Below are 17943 nucleotides of genomic sequence, written 5' to 3' on the forward strand. Positions count from 1 at the left end.
GTCTAAAATCATTTCTATCTCGTGGTTGTATTTGTCTTAATTGTTTGATCTATCCATCTCGTTAACTAGGACTTGTTTTACATTCGTCAAGTTGTTCATCCTTGAGTCTCCTAGAGCCTGTGTTCCACAAGTTGCCCTCATTCATTCACCCTAGGGACTACCCCCCTTGACTTGTCTAGGAGAAAGTCTAAACAGAGTGAGTAAGGATTAGAGTGACAGCCCTTACTCTAAGCATTGTCGCGGTGCCTGGACACTTTGTGCAACAACACAATCAATGCATGAAAGTTCTTGAAAGTTTCAAAAGCTTCACATTTGTTCTTCAATAGTTATACCCAACGCATTATGGTGTAGTCATTAATAAATGTCATGTATTTATTACCATTTGTAGAAGGAACGGGCATAGGCCCACACAAGTCAAAATGAATGAGTTCAAGCTTTCTATGCGTTCTAGAATGAGAATCATGAAAAGATTATTTGTTGTGCTTTCCTATGATATGAGCATCACATTGCTTAAGTTTCCTAGGAATAGTAGGCAAACCAGTAACACCATTTCTCTTCAATAAACATAGACTGTCATAGTTCAGATGTCCAAACCTAGCATGCCATAAGAGACAGGATGGTATTGTGCCTTCGTCAAATTGAGAACTGTATGCAAAATTTTGTGGACGAGCAAAGGTTCCTTGCAGCTTTAGAAGTCTTTCTTCTTCTATCCCAACCATAACAAGTGAGTTGTTTGATGCTTTTCTGACGTCAACCTTGCCATTAAATATCTAAAAAGAGTGTCCTTATTGGCAAGATGTGAACCAAAAACAGTAGTTTCTCCGCAACTCTAGGAGGTAGAGAACATCATGTAGAAGGAAGCATGGGAGACCAGACAGTTTGAGCCTGATAATGCCAAGCCCTGATGGCTTGAGTTTTGACTTGTCTACAAAATAAATTGCTCCATCAACATTGTTAGTGAATTCTTCAAAAGAAATCTCTTCTAAAAGTAATGTGGCAAGTTGCTCTTGAATCAACCAACCATGCATCTTTTCGAGAAGCAAATGAAGCATTAAATAAGTCTTCGGTTACTCCCATATTGCAATGTGCCACGACATAATGAGCAGATTCGGGTGCTTTATCTTTCCCTTTATCTAATGATTTTCCTTTCTCTTCATCCCCTTCCCGTCTAATCATGTCCCATGAGAGATTACATGTGGGTGTTGATTTGGGGTAGCATCGGATGTGCTCTAGCCACGAAATTTGGTGGAGAGGTTGGGGCACATGAGATCTCCAATACCTCGAAAGGGTTTGGGCAGATTCTAAACAGTCTGGGAGATATTAAAATAATGAATATTTTTAATGGAGTCCCTAAGTCTAAACTTAGGGAAATTAAAATATTAAAGTGAATTAATCCAGCCAGATCTAATTTTAGCCGTTGATTAGGGACTTAATCTCGGTCGTTGATATGTCAACGAGAAAAGTATAAGAGGGGGCTTGAGGGTCACTTAGAGATTACACCAGATGATCAATCATTCTATTCTCTAGAGCGGGGTTTGCTAAGAGAAATAGAATCAGTGATCAGAGTTGCAGCTGAGGAGCAATGAGTACAAAGAGGCAGAGATAGTGTCGGGAGATCAACGCAGGAGCCAAAGAGAGTGACGCAGTAGCAGCCAAGGCTCACGCAGAGGCAACCAGGGGTTGTGCAATGCATCAGAGAGACCAGCGTAGCTGACTCAGAGGGCCAGAAGGCTGACAAAGGGCCTCTTGAGGCTAACGCAGGCCTATTCAAGGTGACGCGGGGCCAGCGTTGGGCAAAGAGAGGTTGATGCTAGGATTTCTGGGGCAGATTGGAGCTGAGGAGCTGGCGGAGGGTTTATTCGGGGTTTCAGCCAGGACATCTGTCTCAGACTGAGAGGTACTACTACCAAGGGCATTCTCTGTTGGGTAAGCCGGATTTGGCACCCAAATTGTACTCTGAAATTGCTTAATAAGAAAACCCTCAGATAGCTGCACTGGTTTTCCTGCATTGGGTTTTTTCGAGGACATTGGTCAAAAAATAATGGTGTCATTTTGTGTGCTTGTATTTGTTTCCTTTAGTTGATGATTTGTAATATGTTGATTACATTGTAAATAACTTGTCAAGTAACAGAACAAGTAGGTAGGAATAAATCAGTAAAGTGCATGGAGGGTTTCTAACTGGTAGACTTAGAAACTTCAACAGTGGAAGCATCATGTCCATTTTTGTTGCATCATATGCAACGAAGATCAGGTCTTTCTCCTTGGTAATGTTTGTCCCCCCTGCCTATATTATTCTTTCTTCTACGTGCTCTTTGACCACCTCTTCCTCTAGAATAATCTTGTGCCTGATTCTTCTCTTTTTGTGCAAGGCACATAGCTTCTTCAAGAGACTGAGCAGTTATCTTCTTCTTTCCAAAAGCTTTCTCTCTTTCAGCAAACTTCTCCACAAGAGAGTCAAAGGAAATCTCCTTAAATTTGCCACTAGCTTGTAATGACTCAAGATAATGGGAATAAGTGGGATACAATGCCTTGACAAAAGTTGTGAGAGGAACATCCATTTTAACACCAATGGCTTCTATATCATGCATAATGGCTCTTATTTTAGAGGCTAAGGCAAGGGGATCATCATCCTTCAATTCTAAATTAAACAGTTTGATCATTAATTGGACTACTTCAAGCTCAGAGTGTGAGTCATATAAATCTTTCAGCTTCTTTAAAGCTTCAAAAGCATTTGTGAATGGTGTAATATAACGACTCACCTCTTCATTGACTGATGTTGCAATCAAGGCATAGGCCTTGTTGTTCTTGTTCTCCCAGATGGCAAGCTCTTTGTCTGAAGTGGGCTTTTCAGGAGGATTGCCTCCTCCTCCTTCACAAACTCCTTTCCACAACTCATTAAAAATCAAGGTATGCTTTATCTTCCTGGACCATTCATGGTAGTTCTCTTTGCCAGTGGGAACTACACCAACTATGGAAATAAGATAATGCATTTTTGCAATACTTCTGGGTTGGACCTTGAATAGACAAAATTCTTGCTACAAAAATCTCTTAACAGAGATTCATCCTACATGCATCTTCTTCAAAAGACAAATCAGAATAAATCAGTTCGAATGGTTCAATATATATATATAACTCAACTTCAACCATATATTTTACCAACCATTATATAGTTTACGGCCCTCCAAAACTCAATGCATAAAGCGGATATATGTACCAAAATGTGTATTCACCATACCCACTTTCCAATGTACATATGCTCATTTAAAAACAACGCTTTCATAAACTTCAACATATGCATGAACCATCACATATATACCACAGCCTTTCTAAACAACATACGTTACTATTCACCAATGCATACTAAAAATGGAATCCATAACATAATACATCAATGCATTCCATGCTCAGGCTAGCGCTCCAATCAAAGGTTCCAAAAGCATTACATGATCTCCAAAAAAGGAGCTCAACGCACCACATAAGCCACCAACAACGCATTACCCATTTATGGCCAGCAACATTTGAACATGGCCATCGCACATGGACTTAACGCACCATTCAAAGATATGTATATAATGCAGGTTCCAACAGAACGCAGACCAGCATACAACATTCAAAATTATTCAACGCACAAAGCCTTCACAGTATTCACAGCATATACGGCCTTCAAAAAAAACACACGGTCTTCAAAACATGTCTTGAATGAGCTACAGAAGTTACACATCACCAGTCATAATTTGCAGAGATTCCTTTCAACGGTGGTTCAAAGCATGTTTCAACGAGGCAATTTTTGCTTTTCTTCTTTTGAGGAGGCAATTTTGTTCATTGTGTCCATTATCATTACATAATGAGCACATCGGATCAAATTTGGCCAAGGGATCAAAAGAGTTGTAGGTCTTGATTTGTTCTTGCCCTTTGGGACCATACGGTTTGTTTGTTTGATCCTTCAATTTTGGTGTTTCATTCTTACGGGCCATGCAATGTCTAGCTTGATGACCAAAATTTTTACAATAAAAACAAAGCCCAAAATATATAGTTTTGTACCTGTTGTAATAGCCCTGATTTGAATCAACATTCTTCCTTGGAGTTACTCTCTCTTCATTCTTTGGATTTGAGATGGGCCTTTGATGAAATAATGTTTTGTACCTGTTGTAATAGCCATGATTTAAATCAACATTCTTCCTTGGAGTTACTCTCTCTTCATTCTTTGGATTTGAGATGGGCCTTTGATGAAATAATCTCTCTTTTGGGTTGCTGGAAAGTAAGTCGGCATAGCTTTTCGCATTATTCTTTGTACTTGATGATTCTCCTTTAAAACCTATCCCAGATTTGCCATGTTGAGGTTTTTTATTATTTAGGATAGTGTCAAGTATTTGAGAGCTTTCCCAACCCTTTTTGACTTACTCCAATTCCTTCCTCGGAGATACTATTTTGGCTTCACGTTCTTCACAAACTTCTTCTTTTTCTTTTAGCTTATTTTTCAAGAGGTCTTCCCTTCTTTTTGTTTCCTCGTTTTCTACCTTGAGAGAGATCATTTTATTTTGTAATTTCTCATTTTCTTCAATGGCACTCATTAACAATTCATCTACATTTCCTTCTAGCCTTGAATCATCATCATTTGTGAATGCCATGAATAATACTTCTTGGCTTCCAGCATGTTCATTTTCTTCATCTAATTCTTCATTACCTCCTTTGCGATGAGAGCACTGATTAGTTGATTTCTTTTTTATGACTACAAATTCATCTTTATCAGACTCATCTTGCTTAGAGAAGAAATTTTTCTTATTGAACCCTTTTCTTTTGTATACCATCCTTTTAGAATTTCCCTCACCATCACTATCATGCTTATGAAGACATTTTGCAGCATAATGACCTATTTTTCCACATTTGAAACAAATAAGAGAGTACTTACCTTTTAGCTTAGATCCTTTCTTTAGTCTTCGTACAAATTCTGCCAATTCGGATTCAACATCAGAGTCATCACTACTGGTATTCCATTCTTTCCCCTTTTTTGATTTTGAGGCCCTGAATGCCGCTTATATGGAACTTGGGCATCCTTTTCTCATCTCATAGGTAATGAGGATTCCATGAAGTTCATCCATCTTGAGAGTATCTAGATCCTTCTTCTATAGCACTTACTTTGGAGTCAAATCTGTCTGGGAGAGATCTTAAGACCTTTTGAACAATAGTGCTTTCTTCAATGTTTTCTTCCAATCCTTTAAGAAAGTTGACCACTTCAGCTACTCAGAGAAAGTATGATGCAATATCTTCTTCATCATCCATTTTCAGACTTTCAAATTGCCTTCTATGAGTTTGAAGCTTTGCCTTCTTAACTTTGGAGTCCCCATTGTATAAGCTAATTAGCTTATCCCATACTTCTTTGGCCTAGTTACAATTCATGACTTTTGTAAATTCAAAATCAATGATTCCACTAGTGATGGAGTTTAAGGCTTTTGCATTTGCAATGTAAGCTTTACTTTCGTCTTGATCTGTTGGAAGAGTGGAAGGAGCTGTGTACTCATTTAAAACCAAATGCCAAACTTCAGGTCCAAGGGACATTAAATCGTAGGACATTCTTTTTTTCCAAAAACCAAAATTTGTGCCATCGAACAGAGGAGGTCTTCCTGACACTTCTTGATTTCTCATCATGACTAAGAATCCTTCTTCTAGTTGTTAGGCTGATATGAAAAAACTGCTCTGATACCAATTGTTGGAAATACTAAGAGGGGGAGGTGAATCAGTATTTCTTTTCAATTGTCATTTTTACCAGTTAAATCATTTACATTTAGAACACAAAATGAACAATAGGAATACATGCTTTTATTAATATAATCTTTACAATGAATCAGGTACAATATATATAAAGCTTCAACCTGTTGCCAAGCACCAACTTGGACTTTTTGTGAGGCTCCAACCTCTAGGGCACCAACCCTGTCTTATTAAGGCACCAACCTCGGATTTAGGAGAACCAACTACAAGGACACCAATCCTTCCAAATCTGAGGCACCTACCCCAAGGGCTCCAACCCTCTATTGTATATTGTCTAGATATGTTTGGTAGTTATTCTCTGCTCCCAACCCTGCTAGACCTACAACTTACTTTTGTCCTCCTGCTTTCTTCTGTCCTGCTGGACCTGCAGCTTACCTCTGTTTCTTCTAGTTTACGAGTTGTGAACTGTTACCTCTTCTCTGTGATAGATGCCCGAGACCCCTGACTGTCTGCACAAAAAATAAATAAATAAATAAAAATAAAAATAAATAAATAAAATAACATAAAAAATAAAAAATAAAAATCTTTGTTTCAACCCGTTGTTCTATCTGTCACGGTAAGTGCTTCAGGAGTGACTGCTTCTCACTATTCTTAGTGTCACGATCTCTTACTTCCAAGGATCATACTCATAAATACTTCAGTACTGGTGTAGTCTATTGCTCCCTTCAAATGATGGCAGATCAAACCTTATTTCGCTTCACCGAATTGTTCAACTCAGTTACGATCTGTACTGCTCCTCTTTTTTAAATCATCACAGGTTCAAGCATTTCAAAGATTAACCCACGCAACAGTGTCGCTTGACCTTCGGCTTCCTTCTTTCTCGTTTTCTCTTCGGCTTCCTCTGTTCCTTCGATTACCCAAGGAGGTCCCACATCCACGTCATCAATCGCAACTTCCGGAGGTATTTTATAAGTTGTGCCCATAACATACTCTGTCCTCCGTATCAACATCATCGATCTTCACATATCAACATAGTTAAAACCATATAATGGGTGGTCCCACCTGCCACATCATCACCTTAATCACAATCGCAGTTTACCATCGTTACATTTCTTCAAGACTAGCGATATGCGACGGATGCGATATTCCAATAAGCTTCTTTTGATAACTCAATCGGGTCCACTTAGTCCCAAGTCTTATCGGATTAATTCTCCACCGTTGATCTCATCTTTAATCCGACGGTTGTTGATCCACCTGATCAACAAACCCAATTGTCGATCCTCCACCGTTTGATCAAGGCGTGTTGGATCCAATGGTTCATAACGATATCGATCGGGAAACTTGTGCGACGCTTAACCGCCTTTACGGAGCCGATAAGGATTATAAATCCTTGATCTATAAAAGTTCGGGTCCGTTCTTGAGATTAACGTCCGATCATTTTGTGACTCGATATCCATTGGATATACGAGGTCATCAAATCTACGGCCTGCGGGTCTTCAACTAGCACACGAGTTAACAACAGGCTTAACCCCCACCGTTGACTATGACGTAAGCATTGAAAATGAGATCGACGGCTAGGATTTAGTGCAGGCCTTCAGCCACGATCAAAACAGACGTACACTCCTACCCCCGCTCTTCCGATAGTTGTTGCTCCTGTGGCTTATCTTCCTGTGACCTCCTATAACTTCTGATAGCTCTGCTTTGCTCTGATATTCTCTGCTCTGATAGCTCCTATGACTTCCGATATTCTCTGCTCTAATATTCTGCAATACTCCTACGATGTGTTCCTTTTTGCTTCTCGTGGCTTCCAATATCCTCTTTGCTCCTTGGCTTCTTGCTCCTGTTTCTTCACAGATCTACTTTGCTTCTCCTTGGCTTCATATCATCATTTAGTATCCTAGAATATTGCCATATTGACACTAATGACAATCTAGATCAACAGAGAGATAGACACATCATTCTTGTCTTCACCTGGGAAGATAGAATGGAGGATTGGGTAAGCATTTGGCATCCGATGCTCTTTGAGGATGTGGTAGGGCATCCAAGATAAGAGTAGTCGTAAAGGATCGATATTCTTTGAGGATTGGGAATCCAATTTAAGAATAGTCCTGGTGGAACATACTCTGAGTGAACCTGGGTGGGGTATATTCCGAGAAAGACAATGATGAGGGTGTCTATAAAACATTGTTCTCGCTAACATTGTGCTCTAATCTTGTGGAGAGAAAGAGTTGTTAGTCAAGGTCTTGCTATGTAAAAATATTGGAGGATATGATGCTAAATAGATGGGTTACCAATCCAACTCTTCTTATGAAAATTCCTCAAATTGAGAATGTCCAAGTACCTTGTATGGATTATGAATACCTCCCTAGTTAAGAGGGAGTGTTAAAAAATGTAACTAAGTTTGGTCCTCATAATGACATGTGTAACCACGATTTTATGTAATTGATGTAAAGAAGAAAATAAAATTATTTTGTAATGCTTGCATCATGGGTTTCATAGTCAAGGAATTTTATTGTTAGTTGAAGCTCCCATTGTGAGCTATTAGGTTTGGTCATCATATCATAAAAGTCTAGTGAGTTAATGTCAAGGATTGAAGACCTATATAGGCATATTATACATTGTAAAAAGAGAATTTGTTTGAGTCATTTGTTGAAGAAAATGTAACTAAGTTCGATCTTCATAAATGTACTTTTGATATTTGTATTTATTCAAGAAAAGAAATATTATTTTTATAATATATGTCAATGAGTTTCTTGCTCATTGAAATAGGTCTAGCACAAGTTAAAGTGCTATAGGTGAGTCAAATAGTCAAAAGAAAATATTGAAGACCTTAAGGGCATGTTACACTATGTATAAAATAGTATAAAGGTCAAAGGAATACCTCCAAGACAAGTGCAAGTCCTCTCCATGCAGCAATGTCCTCCTCAAGAAGAAAAACAAAGAAAATAATGAAGAAATAGTCAAGTCAGCCTAAGGACAGCTAGTCGGCCTCAAGTCGGCCTAAAGGAGGGACAATCCTCTATATATAGAGGTTGTCCACTCCCTCTCAACGTAAATCAATCAAGCTCTAAAATCAATGAAGGTAGAAGCCGAGAAAGTGAAGGTGAAAGACGAGTCTAAGGGTCCCCAAGACAAGCAAAGAAAGAAGGAAGAAGACTGAAATGTAAGGCATTGTTTCTAGGGCTAGAAACAGTCACATGTGCAAGGAACAATAAGGCAAATCTGCGACATAACAACAGCTAGAGAGCAGTTCATGAATTATCATTTTTTGGGTGAAAGATCAAGTCTACAAAGCCTCCCAAGTCAAGCGAAGGAGTCTCTATCTATAGCGAAGGAAAAAGAGCCCTAATTCTCTAGGGTTCCTACTACACATAGCTAAACTAGGGTTGTTGTTCAGTTACACCAGTTTGCAAACCTATCTCAAGAAGAACCTCGTTGGATCAAGGAAAGGGTGTCTTCATGAGTGAAGATCATCTCTAAGTAAAAAGGAAGCATATCACATCAAGAAGCTCACATGAGCAAGAACTATCTCTAGACAAAGATCGAAGAAGGAGGACAAAGTGCTGGGAAGCAAAGTGTTAGAAGGAGGAAGTCTATGTGTCAAGAACAAAGAGCAGAACAAAGGAAGGACTTGACTTGTGCTTGGAAGATATCCTAGTCAATGGTCTAGGGTTTGGCATTAATCAATAAGAAGCCTCAATAAGAGAAACTTACTAAAGGATTTTCCTCTCAAGAGAAGAGAGGTTTTGGCCCTGGCAAAGAGCCAACATCTTGTGTTCTTGTTCTTATGTTTTGATAGTAATTTGATGAAGTACACACGCATGCATTAATAAGAAGAAGAAGAAGATTAAGTTAACAAGAAAAAGTAAAAAGACTCCACAAATTGTTACCAAGTAACGAAGAATCACACTACACTTATTTGCCCTAGATTCTTCAACATGGTATCAGAGCTAAGGTGACACATTAAGGAAAGGGCAACTCAAGAACACTCATCAAGGAAAGTCATCTACAAGGTTGAAGCATCAAGCCAAATCTACTCAAGGAAAAGAAGGCCTATCACCTATCATTCACCAAGGAAGACTACATAGCAAGAAGTGCCTTACATAAAGGCACCTACAAAGAAGAGCAAATTGAAGCAAGACCTCCATCACGCTACAAGTCAACAAGCAAATCTCATCATCAAGCAAGTCCACTTGGAGAAGGCAACTTGAAGAACATCAAGATCATAGGAATTCAAGCCATCAAGTCTTCAAGGAGAAAGAAAATCCACTACATCTCAAAATCTATCAAGTACATGTCCCCTTCTGAATATACATCAATGTCTTTTTGCAAGGAAAGCAATAAATTGGTAGGTACCAATAACTTTCTTGCATGGAAGAAGAGGATTGATTTACTTCTCAAGGAGAATGAACTTCTAGAACATGGGGAATATCACTATCCCTGCTAAGGAACAAACTCAAGCCTTAGCTAAGTACAATAAGGATGAGACAAGAGCTCAAAGGATTCTGATAGAATCAACCAAAGACTCTCTCATTCCTTATGTCTCCAAATTTGAAACATCAAAAGAAATTTATGATGAGCTAGTAGAGCTTTCCTCGTTATCCACAACCGGAGAAGTCATATCTCTAAGGAGTGAACTGTACAAGATGAAGATAACAAAGGAAGGAATAGCTCCCTACTTCATGAAAATCTCTGAAATGAGAGATCAACTTCAAGAGCTTGAGGAAGTCATGTCTGACAGAGAGATGACAACTATAGTACTCAATGCTCTATCTAAGGATTGGGGCAACTACACATCAAGCATATATGCCAAGAAGGAAGCAACCACACTCAGTGAAATATGCAGGACAGAGGAAACCAGACTTAAAGCAAAGGAAGATGTGGGATCAAAGGAGCAAGCATTTGCTACTATAACCAAGAGAAAGGGAAAATTTGGCAAATTTGGTCCACAAAGAACAAACAACAAAGACATGTCCTAAATCCAATGTTTTGGATGCCAAGAATATGGACACTACAAAAGGAATTGTCCTAAGCTTAAGAAGGACAACAACATCAAAAGAAAGAGGGAAACAGCGCACATGACTCAAGAGGTGTAAGAAGAAGAAAAGAAGCAAAAGAAGGAAGAACCGTCGGATCTCTACTATGACTAAGACAAACTATTTACTTCAAGTCTTCTTTCAAGGTTTTGAGTAGGATAGGAGCATGTAGGAATAAAATAAAATTGCAAGACTAGAAACATCTTCTAGAATCTAGAAGCATGAAGTCCATAGAGTTCTAGATACTCATGAAGATGTAGCATTTATAATGAGAATAAAAATGCATGGATAGAAATATCTTCTAGAATATAAGAGCATGGTAGATATAGCTCAAGATATTCATATAGAAGGAGCATACCTAGTATAGGACCTCATCCATGATAAAAGAAGATTGATCATGATTAAGAATCTTAGAAGACCTCCATCATCAAAAGAAAAGAAACATTTGCTAGGCAAGGGTCTCTAAGATCCTATAATGGAATCTTCAAAAGAAGGTTCATGAACTAAAGCAGATGTCTCATCGGGAATCCCATTCATGGGATTCAAGAAAAGGATGATATGCAGGCAATCTAAGATGAAGCAAGAAGGGCCACACCAAGGACAACCAAATGAAGCTAAGATGATCAAAGGAGAATCAAGATGAGAATCTCTTTCACCAAGGACATGCTCGAAGGCATGTACTACAATGCAATGAAGGCCAACAAAATAATATGCTCACATTAGGAATATACGATTGTTGACTACAAAGCAAGAAGAAACGTTGACCAGTCTAGGAAGCAAGCAATAAAGAAATGCTCTCACAAGAAGCATAAGATGGTTGACCTATCTAAGAAGAAGCAAATGAAGAAAGAGATCAATCATGTGAAGAACACCATGATCACCAAGAATCACTATCTGACAAGATACTTTGAATATATCTCCCGAAAGAAGGCAGGACAACTCTCTCTGACAAAAGAAGGAAGGACCCTTGACACCTATGAAGGCCTTGGAGATATGAAATATGCAAATAATTGATTCTACTCTACAAAGATGTCGTGATGAAGAAGCCATCCAACAAAATAAAAAGTAATTTTGAAGCAATATCAAGATGAATTCATGATGGGCTACTAGGTCGAAGCATGTAAATAATCAAATGCAATGAAGCATCCATGAGAAGAGTATTCTGAAGCATGGACAGATGACAAAGGAGTAGCCAGATGACAAGAAAACCTGATGTACGGTAAGAAAGACACTTTCCACAAAGGAAGCAATGACATGACAAACCAGGAAGGAAAGTGATCGATGGATGGTGCCATACCTAGAAGAAGTTTGAACAAAGACTTCATGACATCAAAGAAAGGAAGGAGATCAAGCAGCTAAAGGACCCATAAAGAAGAAGTTGCTGATGAATGAAAGCGTCCCTAGTTAAGAGCGAGTTCCGACAAGTCCCTAATCAAGGAGTTTTGTATCACCCCTGATTACAAAGGAGTGACAATTGTGTTTTTCCATCTCATGGGTCATGCACTAGACCAGCACTAACAGCCATAAGTCTAGATGAAGGTCGCAAATGGAAATGTAGACACAAGATAGACACAACATTCTTGTCTTCACTTGGGAAGAAAAAATGGGAGGATTGGGTAATCATCTGACATCCAATACTCTTTGAGGATGTGTAGGGCATCCAAGACAAGAGTAGGCAAGAGGACTGATATTCTTTGAGGGTTGGGAACCCAAGATAAGAATAGTCCTAGAAGGTCATACTCAAAGAACACCCAAGTGGGTATATACCTTGAGAGACAATGATGAAGGTGTTTATAAATCATTGGTCTCGCCAGCATTGTAGCTCATGATCTCATGAAGAGATGGAGTTGTTAGTCAAGGCCTTGCACTGTGATAATGCTAATGGATATGATGCTATAACAAATGGATTGTAAATCCAGTTTCTCTTATGTGAATTCTTCAAGATTGATTATATCCAAACACCTTGTAATGTTGTATGAATATCTCCCTAGTTAAGAGGGAGTGTTGAAGAAAATGTAACTAGGTTCGGTCTTCATAAATGTACTTTTGATATTTGTATTTATTCAAGAAAAGAAATATTATTTTTAAAATATATGTCAATGAGTTTCTTGCTCATTGAAATAGGTCTAGCACAAGTTAAAGTGTTATAGGTAAGTCAAATAGTCAAATGAAAATATTGAAGACCTTAAGGGCATGTTACTATGTATAAAATAGTATAAAGGTCAAAGGAATACCTCCAAGACAAGTGCAAGTCCTCTCCATGCAGCAACATCCTCCTCAAGAAGCAAAACAAAGAAAATAATGAAGAAATAGTCAAGTCGACCTAAGGACAGCTAGTCGGCCTCAAGTCGGCCTAAAGGAGGGACAGTGCTCTATATATATATAGGTTGTCCACTCCCTCTCAACGTAATCAATCAAGCTCTGAAATCAGAGAAGGTAGAAGCTGAGAAAGTGAAGGTGAAAGACGAGTCTAAGGGTCCCCAAGACAAGCAAAGAAAGAAGGAAGAAGACCGAAGTGTAAGGGACTGTTTCTAGGGCTAGAAACAATCACACGTGCGAGGAACAGTAAGGAAAATCTGCAGCATAACAGCAGCTAGAGAGCAGTTCATGAATTATCATTGTTTGGGTGAAAGATCAAGTCTACAAAGCCTCCCAAGTCAAGCGAAGGAGTCTCTATCTATAGCGAAGGAAAAAGAGCCCTAATTCTCTAGGGTTCCTACTACACATAGCTAAACTAGGGTTGTTGTTCAGTTACACCAGTTTGTAGACCTATCTCAAGAAGAACCTCGTTGGATCAAGGAAAGGGTGTCTTCATGAGTGAAGATCATCTCTAAGTAAAAAGGAAGCATATCACATCAAGAATCTCACATGAGCAAGAACTATCTCTAGACAAAGAGCGAAGGAGGACGAAGTGCTGGGAAGCAACGTGTCGGAAGGAGGAAGTCTATGTGCCGGGAACAAAGAGCAGAACAGAGGAAGGACTTGACTTGCGCTTGGAGGATATCCTAGTCAGGGGTTGTTAAAATTGGCAACTAGGGCCAAACTCCATGTGGGTCACCTTATTTATGGCTGCTTATATTTTTCCTAGATTCCTCTTGTCGAGAGGTGTAGGATTGATCTAAAGATCATCCGATTCCGACAAGTATTTATGGAGATATGAATTTATTTCTAATTACTTGACAAATTGTCAAGGTCGGCCAATAGCGAAGTGTGTGGCACACATGCCCAACGTTTCATATAAATAGAAGAGAGGTTGAGTCATTTGCAACTCATCTCATCACTCATCTTCTCTCTCTCCTACACATTAGATGAGCCTCTCTCTCTCTCATGTGTGGCTGAAAAAAGGAAGACGCAAATTTCTGATTAGGGTTGCATTGACCAAGTTTGACCAAGGCTGTAAGAAGGTACTTTGACCAGTATTGACCAACGTGGACTACTCTTTGAATACAGATTAGGTGTGGTTGCTTCTCCTTGGCAGGCCGCAAATTTTGGCATGCAAACCGAGGTGATCTGACCTCAGGTTTGACCAATGTTCACTATCAAAAGGTTGACCGCAAATCTGTCCATCATTGACTGAAGTTTGACTGTAATTTCGGACTATTTTGGGTTGACTCTTCTTGTTGTTGGAAGCCGAGTTGACTAGGATATTGACCAAGCTGATTGGAGGTCAAATCTGACTTGTTTGACCAGCTTTGACTTTGTTGATTAGGGTTTTGCTGCTGCTAAAATTTCAGAATTTTGCATTGTATTATTTCTCTCTGTTGAACTATTGAAGATAAAAGAAGATTTGATCAAAGGGTTTCCCCGCATTGGGGTTTGTCCCTGGCTAGCCGCCACATCTTGTGTCTCTTGTCTTGGCTTGTTTTCTGTCGATCATTTAATGTTCTATCTGCATTTTACTTTTTGTCGTGATGGATAATTAGTGGCTAATAAAAGTAAAAGAAGTAAACTGCTCTAAGCATAGAACATACCATAATTTAACAGGGGTCTAGGGTTTGGCATTAATCAATAAGAAGCCTCAATAAGAGAAACTTACTAAAGGGTTTTCCTCTCAAGAGAAGAGAGGTTTTGGCCCTGGCAAAGAGCCAACATCTTGTCTTCTTGTTCTTATGTTTTCATAGCAGTTTGAATGAAGTACACACACATGCATTAATAAGAAGAAGAACAAGATTAAGCTAACAAGAAAAAGTAAAAAGACTCCACAAATTGTTATCAAGTAACGAAGAATCACACTACACTTATTTGTCCTAGATTCTTCAACATCATTAACCCTCCAAGACCATGTCACAAGCTCTCCTTGAAGTCGGCCTACAAAAAGGTATAAGGATGATTCTAGAAAGGCAAGTCGGCGTATATCACATGGGCAATTCACTATATATAGAGCAACTCGGCATCACTTGAGGCAAAATTCAGTCAAGCATCCGAAATAAGAGAAAAGGCACGAGAATCACAAGGAGAGCAACCACATAACCAGTAAGAAGGGAAGGAGAGCGAAGTAATTTGAGACTATTTTTGGGTCATCTTCCTCACGTGTGACAGAAACTAGGGTTTCTACAGTAGGGTTACACCAGCCCTTATAGAAGCCAAGTAAAAGGTCACCAAACCTTCAATCTTGCTAGCCGAAGTTACAAGAAGAAGCTCTCAAGCCAAGCGAAGGAGGAACACATCATAAAGGTCCATAATCCAGCCCACATGTGTGATTTTGCAGAGATTTTAGGCAGCCAAAAAGTTGCAGATCTGTGGAGGAAGGCCGAAACACCAGAATAGCCGAAGTTAGCAGTGCTAGAAGTCAGTTTGACCAATGTTGACTTTGACAAGAAGGAGAAGCATTGAGAAAGGGTCTTGTGACTTGGTCTTGGAGAGGTCATTGTGTCAAGGGTCTTGGTATTGGTATTCGCCACTTGAAGTTTCTATAAGAAGAAGAATTCGTTTAGGTTTTCCTTTAAAGTTGGAGAGGTTTTGGCCCTAGTTGATTGCCTACATTTTGTGTCTCTTGTCTCCATATTGTTTATGCTTTGATAATTGTTTAATGAAGAAGAACACTATAATAATTTAAAGAAGAACCTAATCTAAAGAAGTAAAAAGCATTCACAAGTAGTTATCATTACAAGAGAAATCACCTAATCCTAATGCCCTAGATTTCTCAACATTTAATGTATTTCATCGAAGACATGGTCAACTTTGACCATTTTGAACAATTTTTTAATCTCTACATAGATGATACAATGAAGTGTACCATATGAAAATAGCAATTCTCTATTTACTTGCATACTTATATCTTACTTGTTCTCTTGTGTGAGCCCTTGCAATTAGTCCAACAATACATCAATTTGTTTCGTAAATTAGCAATCCAAACAGAGGTGAATGAATCAAATAGAGACTTAAGAATCAAATTTGTAGGCAGCATTCTCTCTTATCCCATCACATAGGATGTTGGAGTCTCAATTGTTCCGGCAGTGGCACAGAAACCATACAACCTTCTATCTCCATAGCTTGATTCCTACCATCTATGTACTAAACCTAACTTCCTCAACCAACTAAATGCCTCTTACTTAATACGTTTGAGAATGCAAACGCATATTTTATTGTCCACTCTCTGCAGCATCCTCTTCATGAATCACTATTGCAAAAACACATGTTATGTTATTGTACTTTCAGTCCCCAACTTTGTGCTGTCCATCTACCAGTTCAATTGTCTCCTACCTTTATTTACTGGCTGAGAGATTCTCTACTTTTTAGCTGCGATCAACAGTCCCCATTGTTCCTGCAGTGGTACAGAAACCTTACAACATTCTATCTTCATGGCTTCCTTCCTACTATCTATGCATTAACCCAACTTCCTCAACCATCTAAACGCCTTATACATAATACGCTTGGGAATGCAAATACAGTTTTATTGTCCAGTCTACCATATATCAAATCCATACTCTTCGGCATCCTCTTGATGAATCACTATTGCAAACACACATGCTATGTTACTGTACTTTTCTTCCCTAACTTTGTGTTGTCTATCTACCAGTCCAATCGTCTCCTGCCATCTATGACTGGCTGGGACATTCTCTACTTTTTGGTTGTGATCAACAGTCTCAATTGTTCCTACAGTTGTATCCTACTGGTGTTAGTCCATAAGCAGAGATAGTCTCTAGTCATCTGTTATGAGTGTCGAAATCATTGTTTATAAATCACATGTCCAGTCTGCAACCTTGGATGTTACCAATCTCTGATATTTCCTATGCCCTTAACTGAATTGGATAAGCTTGATGCCTTAGAGTAAAGCTCTGGGATTGTAGAGAGCACTCTGGTGAGACGACTGATAATCCCCTTCATTCTCTGCTTTTCAAATACAATATTTCAGCAAGTTCAAGATGGACTCTATATACATGGTCCAAGTGTTCAGAACAAGTCATACAATTATCAAGCACAACCTAGCGTTACCCTTTTCTTCAAGAAACTAATCATAAGCATGCAATAGCTTGGCAGTTTTTTCATGATGCTCAGCTAATATCAATGTTTGTTTTGTTCATGTTACATATTCTTCCCCGGTGGTTTTGACATATTCTCATAGGCCATTCTGAAAGGCCTTCAAGTAAAGTTTTTTCTGCCAACAGCATTTATTCAACCCGCAATTAATTTTAACAAAATATTTAGGCGTTTGACAAGGACACTTCTTTAACCATGACTAATAGGTGCTTAAGAAAAGGGGATTGAGAGGACAGGCCCTACATAACAGTGATTGCCATTCTTTCAGAGATGTTTGTGACCACCATTCGAATCTTTTTTGTCATATGGCCTATTGAGTCTCCCGTGGCTTCTACATCTACCTTCTTACCATCTACATCACTTGCGACAAAATTAATAATAACTACAGTGAGAAGAGGCTGAACATACAATGGTCTTTTGGACAAGTGTATAGATAACACAAACAAATAAATAATTCTAGCCTTTTAATTCTCACCTGGTGATAGCCGTTACGCAGTTGATGTCATTATTGAGTCACAAAGCAGGGAAACAATCAGAATATTTGGACAGTTGTACATCATTGCATGAAGAAGAAGAAGCAAGAAGAAGGATGAATAGGGATTGACTCAAAAGATGTTTTTCATAATTTTATATTTATAGATTTAACCCCTCATTGCCCAATCTAAGCATAGCTTCTTGCTATTCAATGCCTTTTATTAGAAGTGGACGACCCATATGAAAA

General features: G+C 38.8%; 2 protein-coding genes across 4 annotated transcripts in view; one reads left to right on the forward strand and one right to left on the reverse strand.

The window, feature by feature from the left end:
• Positions 1-17943, reverse strand: part of PSF2 — a 116514-nt gene that overhangs the window by 50679 nt on the left and 47892 nt on the right. The window lies entirely within an intron of this gene.
• The window catches only part of LOC149246962 (DNA replication complex GINS protein PSF2-like), a 50846-nt gene that overhangs the window by 10788 nt on the left and 22115 nt on the right, over positions 1-17943 (forward strand). The gene's annotated exons all lie outside the window — the stretch shown is intronic.

Source organism: Pinus tabuliformis, chromosome 7 (genome assembly GCF_031772625.1).
Source record: "Pinus tabuliformis cultivar Carrire ecotype Pingquan chromosome 7, CPIR1, whole genome shotgun sequence".
Lineage (NCBI taxonomy): Eukaryota > Viridiplantae > Streptophyta > Pinopsida > Pinales > Pinaceae > Pinus > Pinus tabuliformis.